Below are 13,186 nucleotides of genomic sequence, written 5' to 3'. Positions count from 1 at the left end.
AGGCACAGAGGTGAAATTACTTTCCCAAGGACACATAGCTCTTAAGTTATCAAGTGGTGGACCAGAATTTGAACTTCCTCAGTATGCCTCCACAGTCTGTACTTTTAACCACCACACTGTTGTACAGCATCCAGAGAGCTCTCTGATTAGCTCACGTAGAAGAGTCATAGATGAGTGCATAGCTGGCACACGAAATGTAAGGTGAGCCTTTAGGTAAACAGTCAGGGAGGCAAAACCCAGAATGACTTGCTGGTCATTAGAGATGCTGAGGATGTTTAGGCGCAGAAAACAGGAAATGTATAGGCCCACAATTAGTAAAGTAGTGAAGGTCATTAATAGAAAGCACAACTATTCTATTTCTCTTTTGTTTCTTACTTAGAAAGGGGACTGTTCTTCCAACGAAAGGGTAGGACAACTCGTGGTAAGAAACAGTTGTGAGGAAAGCATCAGGCGGCATCTGTCTTCCAAAGTGGAGTTCAAATGTATTGTGTCAGGGTGTTTAAGGAAACTTGCTGAATTTGAGGAAATGTGGAGCATGTAAAATATGACAGAACACCAGATTACAGCAGATATGCCTATTCTTTTTCTTTCTTTTCTTTTAATTTTTTGGCCACGCTGCGTGGCACGTGGAATCTTAGTTCCCTGACCAGGGATCGAACCCATGCCCCCTGCAGTGGAAATGCCTATTCTTAAAACAGTGAAAGCTGAAGAAATTCTAGAAACTATAGACAAAAGTTTGACAGTGATCCCTAGAACTGATATGATTGTTGGCACCTAGAACAATGTGATGACGGACAGGAGGCAGAGGAAAGAGCATCATAGCTGCCCAAGAACCACCAATAGAGACTGGACAGCATTTATAATGGAGAGAATGGTCACTGTGCATATATTTGTCTAGTTAGTGGGCAGAGACAAGTCTAGCCACAATCTCAAATGTGTATGTTTAATTTCCAAATAGATAGGAACGTGTTTTTCAACTTAGCTCTTATGTTTTATCAAACCAAGATTTACCAAAATCACTTGTTGTTTCTCTGAAAATGAAATTCTATTAGTCAGTCCAACAGAGGAAGATGTAAAAATTTAAGAATGTTATTCACTTTTTAAAAGTGAGTGTTCTGATGAATAGCCTAAGAACAAAGAGATCTAAGCCTTTCTGGGTCAATACCTAGATTGTTCCTTCTAAACTTCAGGCCTTTAACCTGGTTGCCAAAGGGCTGGTGATCCAAACCATGGAGCCCAGAAGTTGCTACATACTTAGGGTTCTCACGGACATGGAGTATTTTAGAAGATACCTCAGTATGAAGCCGAAGCTTTTATATAGTCACTGAAAGCAGCTCCAAACCGAGTGACTTCGCTAAGATAAAAATTCTCGGGACTTCCCTGGTGGCGCAGTGATTAAGAATCTGCCTACCAATGCAGGGGACATGGGTTCGATCCCTGGTCTGGGAAGATCCCACATGCCGTGGAGCAGCTAAGCCTGTGTGCCACAACTACTGAAGCCCGGGCGCCTAGGGCCCATGCTCTGCAAAAAGAGAAGCCATCGCAATGAGAAGCCTGTGCACCACATCGAGGAGTAGCCTCCCTGCTCGCTGCAACTAGAGAAAGCCCGCGTGCAACAATGAAGACCCAACGCAGCCAAAAATAAATAAATAAAAGAAAATAAAGACGTCTACTTTGTTGAGCCTATACCTTTAATCTGTAATTTCTTTAGAAAACTGCAGAAAACCCCATGGCACAGTTTTCTGAAAAATTAGACAGCAAAATGGTTCTGTGAAACATTTCCTGAAGGGAAGATTGAATCTACTTTGCAAGGGAATCTTGGCGTGCATTAGTCAGAATGAGAGCAATTTATAATTTGTTCAGTACTCAGTAAGTACCAAAAAAATTATCCTACAGTTCGTGTAACTAAAATGATAAAGAGAAAGCAAGTCGTTCATTTCCCGGTAAATATTATTTTTATTACTTATATAGCTCTTCCTGCCACTCATCCCTATTCTATAGGAGTTGTGCCGTAATTTAAATGTTTGGCCTTTATCCCTTTGTCCCATAATTTAAATGTTTGGCTGGCACTCGGAGGTTGCAGTACAGTGGGACGTTGTTTGCTTGTGACCAGATCCTTCCTCTTCAAGGGCAGTGGCTTGCAAACAGCTCTTTTAGCAGCAGACTTGTCCTGCCAAATCTTAATGGGTAACGAATGAAAGAGGAGCTTCTCGGATGGCGGAGGAGGGCAAAACCGAGAGAATGGAGATTGGGAGATTAGGAACGCTATGGAGCACATCCTGAAAATCCTTGCCTCAGGGGTTACGACATGCCGTCGAAGGGTGGCCCAGGGATTCTTGGTGACCCTTCATCCCACTCCTTCCTGCTCCAGATGTGCCCTGAGATCTGAGTTGCCTTAGCTCAGAAATATCTCATGGGCAGAAGGTTATATTTATTCATCAAGGCTCAGTCAGGGAAACAGAAGCCATTTTAGGGATTTCAAGCAAGAGGGAATTGAATACAAGGAATTAGATGTTTTAAAAATTGCTAAAAGGGCTTAGAAAATAGCTGGAAGGAAGCAAAGAGCAAGGAGAACTAGCGGCTGGCTTGCGGGGAAATGAAGAAATACAGGAGCTGCGCCAGTGGTTTAACCTGCCTGCAGTCAGGAAGCAGCTGTTGCAGGAGCTCTCCTGGAAGCTGCCGCAAGCCTCTTATTTGCCATCTGCTTGAGCATCTTTCTCCCGCTGCAAGAGGAGGATGATGCCCTCCCTTTCTTTTCGCCTTCCACATCTTTCGGGAGTGCCTCTCACTGGTGGAATCTAAACTCCAAACCCTACTGGCAAGAAGTTGGAAAATGTGCTTCCAGGAAAGGGGCTGGGGATGATGCCAAGATGACAGCAGACAAGGGCACAGACCATTTGCCCATCTCACTTTCTGTAGTAAATTTAATCTAGGGTGATATCAAAGGGAACATAGTCCCAAGAAAGCAAATAAAATAACAAGTCTCCTATGGTGGTAAATATAGAAACCATCTTTCCAAAATAAGCCTGATTCAGCTGTTTTAGCCTTAATAGAAGACCTGACTTGTCAGTGTCTTTATGTGCATATCGAAATAATTTATAACGCAATTTCAGTCTCTTCAAGTGAAATCGCAATTTCTATCATTTCAGGTCAAAATTTCAGAGTCTATATGGATTCATCATCATTACTCCCTTACCTCTACCACATAGACACATACTCGTGTGTATTTCTTCTCTCTCCTCAGGAGGGAGAATAAACTGTGGCAGGAGGGAAAATAAACTGTGACCATGAAATAGATGCTAATTCAAAATATAAAAATATTGCCTTTCCGGCCCTATGTGAGTAAGGAAGACCTGATCTCTCAAAAACACAATTTCAAAGCTTTTTTGAATATCCTTTTGAACTCCTAAGATAACACCCCAGTTCACTTGGCTAAAGAATCAAGTACTGGGGACATCCTTTTCTGGAAAAGAGAGATCCTTGTCATTCCTCCCTCAAAATAAGGTGAGGAAGACTACTTGATCTCCTCCCAAGCTGCTTTTGAGTGTCATTCCTTGCTTTCCCACCAAACGGCCACCTCTTCATGCCTGCCTGAAATGGCCTCTTTTACTGGATTTGCAGCCCCGAAGAAAATCATTCTCCCCTTTTTGTGGATGAAAAGAGCAAATTTAAGCCTGCCACCCTGAATCCTTTTTTTCCTCCTGCATGTCTCCACTGATTTGAACATTGAGAGAATTCTGTAGTGTTCTCAGACCTTTGCAGTTCCTTATTTAAAGGTCAAAATGTCATGAGTTTATACAGTTTGAATGTCTTAATATCTCAACATGTGATTTCCTTTCTGTGCGTTAGCCACAGGAACAACTAAGCCCACAGCTGTCTGGTTTTTTGCAAGGTGTTTTGATGAGTAAGGAGATGAGTCTAGGAGTTTCACTCTTCCAGAGTTCCCACTAGGAGATCCAACAATAATAGCGTAGATTTACTGAACCCTTACTATGTACTAAACGTTGTTCTGAAAGCTTTATGTGTTCTATATCGTTGAATCCTTACACAGACCTTTGGAGGCTGAAACAATAACTGTTCCAATTCAGAGTTCTCACAGTTTGCCCAAGGTTGTTCAGTTGAGTCAAGTCAAGTGGTTGAGTCAGAATTTAACCACTACTTTCTAAGCCTAAACATAGGTAGTTAACCCCAAAGAAATGTTGTGGTAGGTAGAAAAATCAGGTTCATAATTAACATGAGAACCATACTCTTTTACTTCAGGAAATAAAATTATTTAGATTTTCAGGCAATATCCTGAAATTATATAATGACCTGATAGATAAATGATTGCTTCTCTATGTAGCTTACCCTTAACTGGCGTAAAAAACAGATTATTAATCTTTTGGTTTTTAGAAAGTTGATTCTGGAAGCATCTCTGTGAACTGTTAATTATCCTAGGGATTATGTGGCAAGACCAGAATGGATGTGTGACCAGTATTCATGTGTTACTAATGTATAAAGACAGAAATATGGCTGTATGTTATGCACCTTCACAAGACATTAGTCAGTAGGTGTGTGGCACCCATGCATCAGTTTAGCCCGCACAGGGAATATCTGACCCAGGAGAAATGAAAGGGGAGCTACTTAACTGTTATTTTTACTGCATCCTGGAGAAGTGGCCACGCTTGTCCTCACTGAGTAGAAATTCTCTTAGCAAGATTTACATCTGCAAACCCTGCCCTGTGTGTTAGCAAGTTAATTCTCTCCATATTTCTTACTTCCAGCCTGCTTCAAAGGGAGCTGTCACCAACTACACAGCTAGTCTCGGTGATGGTCTGTGCTTGGTGGCCGGGTCAACTCTGTCTTGCAGTTAAGTCAGTTTTCTGTGTGTCGTCCACATAGCAGTAGGATCAGAGTGACCAGTGCTTCTAGAATTCTACCTATTTTTCTCTGCAGTAATAGTAGCTCATCAGGTTTTCCCATTAAATGCATTTAAATGCATAAAGCTAGTATAATCGTTCCTTTACCTGAAGCTATATAGATAAAGAAGAATACTGGGTTTTTGTCATTTTGTCATTTTTTTTCATTCAACACATCGTTACTGAATATGTAATAGTAGTAGTAACAGTAATTGCCATATATTAAGCCCTTGTGTGCCGAACACTATTCTGTTTATACATTTTCTCATTTAATATTCAGAATCCCATGAGGTAGGTATGAGGATTCTCCTTTTACAAGTGGAGAATCTGTGATGGAGAAGTTCACCCAAATGGTATATGAGAAAGTCAGAATTTGAACTCAGGTCTGTCTCCAAAGGGTACCATCTTGTTCATTGAACTTGATACTTGACTGCTGGTTGCAGAAACTGCTTTCTATGCTGGGGCTACAAAGATAAAAGTGAGGTTGTATTTGCTGTCAGTCAAAAAGGTGATGTTTATTTCTCAACTTGGCCCAAACTTATGAATGATGCAGCTGCCTGAGCAGGAAACTCGTGGAAAAAGGCAAAGAAAAAATTAAAATGAAGAGGGATGACATATAGGATTTTCATTTTAACTCCTTTAGTTCTATCTTTATTTGTGGCACTTTTTTGCTGTCATATTGGGTTACATGCTTTCTTTCCATTTGGTTCAGTTTTACCATTTGTAAATGGACCTAATGTTTCTAATTTACCCAGTGAATAAGCCATCCCCTTAGGCTCTTTGGAAGTTTTACAAATGCAAAGCTGGAAGGATCCTGTTTGAACACACGCATAAATGTTATCGCTTTGTTGTATAATATTTTTGCCTCTAAAATTCTGTTAAAACTTAAATCTGTGTCGTTTTTTCACCAAAATATCTGATTAAGTATTTATTAACATTTTAAGATGCTCTTAGATGCAGGGGGTTTTTTTTTGTTTTTTTTGCGGTGCACGGACCTCTCACTGTTGTGGCCTCTCCCATTGCGGACGGAGCACAGGCTCCAGACGCGCAGACTCAGCGGCCATGGCTCAGGGGCCCAGCCGCTCCGCGGCATGTGGGATCCTCCCGGACCGGGGCACGAACCCGCGTCCCCTGCATCGGCAGGCGGACTCTCAACCACTGCGCCACCAGGGAAGCCCCTAGTTGCAGGGTTTTACAGGAATACAAAAGGCTTACAAAGTCCATGGAAATCTAAGATAGCTCTACAATAGTGTCTTTCAACAGAAGGACAGGAGCTGTTCATTAATGTTTCCCCCCATTTCTCTTTCATATCTGGCAGGACCTGAATTGGCCATACCACACACCTTTTTAGTAGACGATTAGGTTTTTACCAAGCCTCAGGGAGGATTATTTGGAATAAAAGAAAAATCAATCTTAATGTTTCCCCCCCAGGACTGAAAGAGACTGAGGTCTGTTCTGTCATTCCCAGGGTGTAAAAACCATGTGTGTGTGCCGTTTGCACTGCATGGAGATAGGAGTCGAATGCTAAACGTAATGGAGGTCCAGGGCCTGCTCAAGCTTGTGACCATCAAGCACTGTTTCGTGAGGAACTGGATGTGATTTTCCCACTATGGAACTCTGCGGTGTGTAGGATACACTGTTGGCTCAGAATTGGCCTCTCTCCTTGGTAGCCTAAGGAAACAGCTATCCTTTTTTACCTTGGTTCTTACTTTTGACTTGTTCTTCACAATGGGCCTTACACAAATCTCCCTTGCTTTCCCTGTATAGGTCAGCATTTGGCATAATTCTGCAGTTTCAAATACTCATAGGCTTTCTGGAGCTTCAGTTTCTTACCCTGAAATAGAATAATGTCACAGGCTACCAAACTATTTGGAAAACATAGGTTAACAGCATTGTGAAGATATAATGGGAAAAAAAATTATGAAATTCTTTGTTCTTAACTTGAAGATTTAATTCAATAGACATTACTGCTGAGTGTAAAGAAGAGCTATAGACTATGAGAGATGCCAGGAAGAATAAGTTATTGCCTTTGTTGTCCTGGATCTCACAATCTATCAGGGAAATACAGTGCAAGGTGAAAGTGGTGAGGCCAGAAGAGGGGGGCAGAGAGTTACTAGAGTTCAGAGGACGGTCCCTAGCTTTGTGGCAGGTGCTGTGTTAGGGACCACATTCCCCATTTGGTCCTCACAACAACGCTCCGAGTTGTAGAGATGAGGAAAACGAGGCTTGGGGTTGTTAAGAAATGTGTTCTAGAGGTGATTAAAAAGTGGAAGAATAAATTTTACTCCTTTGGGAAACAATAGAAAAGAGTATGGTTTCACAGAGATGAAAATTACTCTTAAGCATCATCCACAAAATTAAGTGCAAGTTATTTTTTTTTTTTTTTTTTTTTTTTTTATGCGTTACGCGGGCCTCTCACTGTTGTGGCCTCTCCCGTTGCGGAGGACAGGCTCCGGACGCGCAGGCTCAGCGGCCATGGCCCACGGGCCCAGCCGCTCCGCGGCACACGGGATCCTCCCAGACCGGGGCACGAACCCGTGTCCCCTGCATCGGCAGGCGGACTCTCAACCACTGCGCCACCAGGGAAGCCCAAGTTATTTTTTTTTAATTGAAGTATAGTTGATTTACAATGTTGTGTTAGTTTCTGGTGTACAGCAAAGTGATTCATATATATATATATATATATATATATATATATATATATTCTTTTTCAGATTCTTTTCCATTATAGGTTATTACAAGATATGGACTATAGTTCCCTGGGCTATACAGTAGGACCTTGTTGTTCACCTATTTTATATATAACAGTGTGTATCTGTTAATCCCAAACTCCTACTTTATCCCTCCCCCCTTTCCCCTTTGGTAACCATAAGTTTGTTTTAAGTGTCTGTGAGTCTATTTCTGTTTTGTAAATAACTTCATTTGTATAATTTTTTTAGATCCCACATATAAGTCATATAATATGATATTTGTCTTTGTGTGACTTACTTCACTTAGTATGATAATTTCTAGGTCCATCCATGTTGCTGCAAATGGCAAAAGTGCAATTTCTTTGTCAAAGCTGGTCTTCGAAAAAAAAAAAAAAAAAAAAAAAAAAAAAGCTGGTCTTCGGGTTCTTTTGGTGTAGGTTTTGTTTTGGTTTTGCCTTAGCCTTATAATAATACATTCCCAAATAAATGTTATTGAACATCTGGGACATTGGGCTGGGCAGTGAGTGGGACAGGCATATTTTTTCAGCCCCAAATAGTTACTATCTATAGTTAGGAGACTATAGGACATTTCAGAGGAGAGAGAGGGGAGTGATAGGGAGAGGTTCCAAAGAACACTAAGAATTTATATTGCCCATCATCTTATGATTAAGAGTGGGAAAAGATGTAACATGTTTACATGTTACAGTTTTAAAAAATCTCTTTTATTTGCCCTTCTTCCTCTATAAGGGTGGACAAAAAAGAGCTCCCTTCCAGAAGCAGCAGTGAAAAGGCTTAGCATTCTTTTTTTTTTTTTTTTTTTGCGGTACGCAGGCCTCTCACTGTTGTGGCCCCTCCCGTTGCGGAGCACAGGCTCCGGACGCGCAGGCTCAGCGGCCATGGCTCACGGGCCCAGCTGCTCCGCGGCATGCGGGATCTTCCCGGACTGGGGCACGAACCCGTGTCCCCTGCATCGGCAGGTGGACTCTCAACCACCACGCCACCAGGGAGGCCCAAGGCTTAGCATTCTTGTTGCATGGCTATGAGATACAAAAGGATTCGTTGTTTGGGTGTGATGTTTCATAGAGCAGGCTGTATTTCCAGAGCTGGTTATACACATGTGTATGCATGTACATACAAGTTCTAATCTGAATAATGCATAATATGTCCCCATACTTTACAATCATAATTTTATAGGTCAAGGAGCAATTTGAGTCAGCATTTTGGTTTTCAAAATCAATTGACTTTGCTAGTTTAAACCCAAAATTTCTAAAGTAATCGGGACTGAGAAGAGGTAGTTACTGTTTGGGGACAGAAGAACCATTGCTTCTGAAATAGGAAGCAAAATGGAGAGAACCTACCAAACATGTTTCTTAGATAAGGCCCATACTTATGTAGAAAAGAACTTAAAACTAGGTTCTAAATTGTTAGGAGAGTGGGAAAGAGTGACTATATGACTTGATAATAGGGGCTAACGCTAGGGCTGTTGGCAAAGAGTAGCTAGGTGTTAAAAATGTGTTTCAGGAAAGAGAAAGAGTGATCGGAAGAGTCACCATGAAATTTTAGCTTGGAGTAATTGGCTTAGTTAAGGAGGAAGAACGTCTCTATCATAAGAAAATTCAAATTAGATGCTAATAAGACAGTAGATACTTTAGCATGTGAAAATCACCTATCCATACCAGAAGCCAGTAGGTTTCATAGATAAATAATTTAAGAATACTTGTAGTAAAAAAAAAAAGAGTACTTATAGTGCTCGCTTCGACAGCACATATACTAAAATTGGAACGATACAGAGAAGACTAGCGTGGCCCCTGCGCAAAGATGATGCGCAAATTCATGAAGCGTTCCATGTTTTTAAGCAAAAGAAAAATACTTATAAGTGCCTAATGTGTACAAAGCACTGGGGTGGAGGAAGGTTAGCATACATATGCTGCAAATAATTTAAGGGAATGAATAAAAAGTAGGGATAGTGGGCTTCCCTGGTGGCGCAGTGGTTGAGAGTCCACCTGCCCATGCAGGGGACACGGGTTCGTGCCCCAGTCTGGGAAGATCCCACATGCCGCGGAGCGGCTGGGCCCGTGAGCCAGGACCGCTGAGCCTGCGCGTCTGGAGCCTGTGCTCTGCAACGGGAGAGGCCACAGCAGTGAGAGGCCCGCGTACCGCAAAAAAAAAAAAAAAAAGTAGGGATAGTGGTGCAGAGAAGTTAAGAAGGCTGAGGATAGAGCTAGCTGGCATTAGAGTTCCAACTTGGATCTGTGGTATTATAGTGTAGGACACTTTTAAATCCTATCCTAGTGTTGGGCTTGATAGTAGCATATCCCATAGGTATTTAAGGAGAAAATAGAAGTTAGATGGAGGTCTCCTGTCACAGCCCCCATTGACTCTGTAAGCCCCAGGAGTTCTTAGTGTCACAGGCTAATTGGCATCCTTCATTTTATTTTTTTATAATGTGTGCCAGATTACAGCATCAAAGGATCTCAAAATTATTTCCAAAATCTAATAATACATTGTTCTAGGAGTTAGGACGGTCCTATTGCCACCATTTTCTAAATAGGAAAACTGAAGATTGAAAACTAAATAATTTTATCCCAGGTTCAAGCAGAGATCTTATGTGGTATCTGTACAAACAGGAAGAGCAGTCAGAAATAACGATTCTACCAAAATTTGATCTTCTGAACTGTTTCCCAGTGAGAAAATCTCATGAGATCATTCTTCATTGTCTTTTCCCATCTTCTAAAAAGTCTGAATTCACAGAGTTAACCTTACTTTTCCTGCTATGAGCATCTTCCCCTTTTCAATTGATCACTTTCGTGACAGCTGATACTAGTGTAAGCTAATACTGCAGCCATTTCAGATAATATTGCAGGTGCAAAAGGACATCCTCCTATGAATCAATTAAAGAAGTCACAGTAAGTTGCCATTGAAAGTGTAGCAGCTGCATCCTTGAAAACAGATGCTCTTCTGGGTCTGAATGTGTTCAATTTTGACTAATTTTAAGACCTAAACAGATTTCAGTCTGGTTAATATTAGGATGTGGAACCACTTGAGACATCCTAATGTCCTAGGCTGATTGCTTCTCCGTGACAGTTAGTATATGGCTTTCCTGGAGAGATGCTGAGTATCCGATATGCCAGGGATTTTATTTCAATAGAAGAGAGAGACCCCCAAGTCTTGGCTTCAGGAAGGTGGACTCATGAAATCAAGGTGACTTCTAAAGGCAATACAATTTATAGAAAAAGTACTTAGGCTGTAGGGGTTGGCCAGAATTGTCTTAAATAGTACTTTTGCAAGATTCCTAGACAGCCCAGGAAACCAGCTGTAATAAATTACTTCCCTATCCTACTCTGTCCCTAGGATATACTCAAGGAACTAAAGTGAAAGTTATAGTTGTAAATGGCAAGTCATTCCTTCTCCTGCCTGATCTTTATCGATCTGTTATTATATGAATTATTTGTCATGTTATATTGGTCAATTAAATCATTTGTTCTGTTTAAAAAGGCCTTGATCAAGCTCCTGTAATGTCTCCTGTTATTCTGCTGGCCCTGAAAATGTGGGTGCATGTGTGTGTATGTGTGTGTGTGTGTGTATAAAATCCCTTACTTGAAGGAGTTAATGATCTGGTAGGGATACATACTGATAAACAGATAATATCAATGGAATATGATAACTAATAGAACTGTGTGAAAAACACAACCAGAGGAACAAATGACCCTGCCTGGAGAATCGGGAAAGACTTTCTGAGCCAGAAAGCATGAATAGTTCAGAAAGAGGAATAAGAGCCATCAAAGGTATAGAATCCTAAAACACCATAATATGTTTAAGGAATTTGCTTTAAAAGGATGGCAGGTCAAAGGGCCCAGAGTTGCAGAAGAGAGAAGTTGGAGAGGAAGGAGAAAGTGATGAAAGATGGAGAAAAACTGAAGTGTTGGGCAGAAACCCAAAATCATGGAAAGCCTTGCTAAGGAGGTTCATGATATAAGCAATGGGAAACATTGATACTGTTTTTACAAGTAATTGACATAGTCAAATTTTGTGTCTTAGATAAATAACTTTAACATATTTAATTAGCTAAATATGGAAGATTGAAGTAAGGTAGGGGCCAGGCACTGAGGCAAAGACATCAGTTAGGAGACTATTGCGGTAGTCCATGGAAGAGATGAGGGCTCCACCAAGAAAGTGAGCAGATATAGAAACGACAAAATATATTAAGAAAACGTTTAGGGAATAAAGTTGGCAGAAATTATTCCTTGCTGAGGGGAGTGAGAGAGGAGACAGAGGAGATTACTCTCAGTATTTGCAGCTGAGATTTCCTAGATTTATATACCACCAATAGAAAGAGAATTCAGGATAAAGAGCAGATGCTAAAGATAGACTTTAGTTTTGAACACATTGCATTTGAGAGGCCTGCAGGATGTACAGTAAAGATAGCTTACAGACAGTTGATCGAATGTAGTTTAGGAGTCAACAATTCCAAGATAATAGCAAAAACCATGAAAATTTGGCTTCCCTGGTGGCGCAGTGGTTGAGAGTCTGCCTGCCGATGCAGGGGACACGGGTTCGTGCCCCGGTCTGGGAAGATCCCACATGCCACGGAGCGGCTGAGCCTGCGCGTCCGGAGCCTGTGCTCCGCAACAGTGAGAGGCCCGCGTACCGCAAAAAAAAAAAAAAAAACCATGAAAATTGATGAGCTCACTCAGAGAGAGCATATAGAATGACAAGCAAGGGAGACCAATAGAGAAAAAAAATCCCTGGGAACCCCAGCATTTATGGGTGGGCTAAAGGAAGAGTATCCAGTGAAGGAAATTATTAAAACAACGGCAGAGAGGTGAAAGGACACCCAGAGAATTTTGGTGCCATACAAGCCAAAAGAAAGCAGAATTTCAAGAAGGAAATGGGCAGTCCTGTGGAATGTAGCAGAGAGCCTTTCTTAGAGTAGGATTGAAAAGTGCCCAATGGATTTGGCAATTAGGATACCATTGGTGACTATTATCAGAATAATTATTTAGTAAACAGGTGAAAGCAGAAATCAGATTATGGCACATGGAAGAATTAATGGAAGGCAAGACTATGGAGAAAGCAAATGCTGACAGTCCTTTTGAAGTCTTAGTAAGAATCTGAGGGACTTCCTTGGTGGCACAGTGGTTAAGAATCTGCCTGCCAATGCACTGGACACGGATTCAAGCCTTGGTCCGGGAAGATCCCACATGCCATGGAGCAATTAAGCCTGTGTGCCACAACTACTGAAGCGCACGCTCTAGAGCCCGTGAGTCACAACTACTGAGCCCACGAGCCACAACTACTGAAGCCCGCGTGCCTAGAGCCCGTGCTCCACAACAAGAGAAGCCACCACATGAGACGCCTGCGCACCGCAACCAAGAGTAGCCCCCGCTCGCTGCAACTAGACAAAGCCCGTGCACAGCAACAAAGACCCAATGCAGCCAAAAATAAATAAATAAATACAATATTTAAAAAAAAAAAAAAAGAATCTGAAGTGCTCAACAGAGGAGTTAAGAGAGTGGGAAGGACAAAGTGCCTGGGGAGCACAGCATGAATTTGGGAAAGTTGCTGAGAAAGAGAAAGGAACTAGCCAAGTACTAGTGA

General features: G+C 41.6%; 1 protein-coding gene and 1 non-coding gene across 3 annotated transcripts in view; both read left to right on the top strand.

The window, feature by feature from the left end:
* Positions 1 to 13,186, top strand: part of EXOC4 (exocyst complex component 4) — an 856,192-nt gene that overhangs the window by 771,060 nt on the left and 71,946 nt on the right. The window lies entirely within an intron of this gene.
* On the top strand, positions 9,335 to 9,441 carry LOC116759944. The gene has a single exon (XR_004351605.1). It is a non-coding gene; the product is annotated as a U6 spliceosomal RNA (small nuclear RNA).

This window comes from Phocoena sinus, chromosome 9, assembly GCF_008692025.1.
Source record: "Phocoena sinus isolate mPhoSin1 chromosome 9, mPhoSin1.pri, whole genome shotgun sequence".
Taxonomy (NCBI): Eukaryota; Metazoa; Chordata; class Mammalia; order Artiodactyla; family Phocoenidae; genus Phocoena; species Phocoena sinus.
Note: the sequence above shows the minus strand (reverse complement) of the source record. Positions and strands in the feature narration are given on the sequence as shown.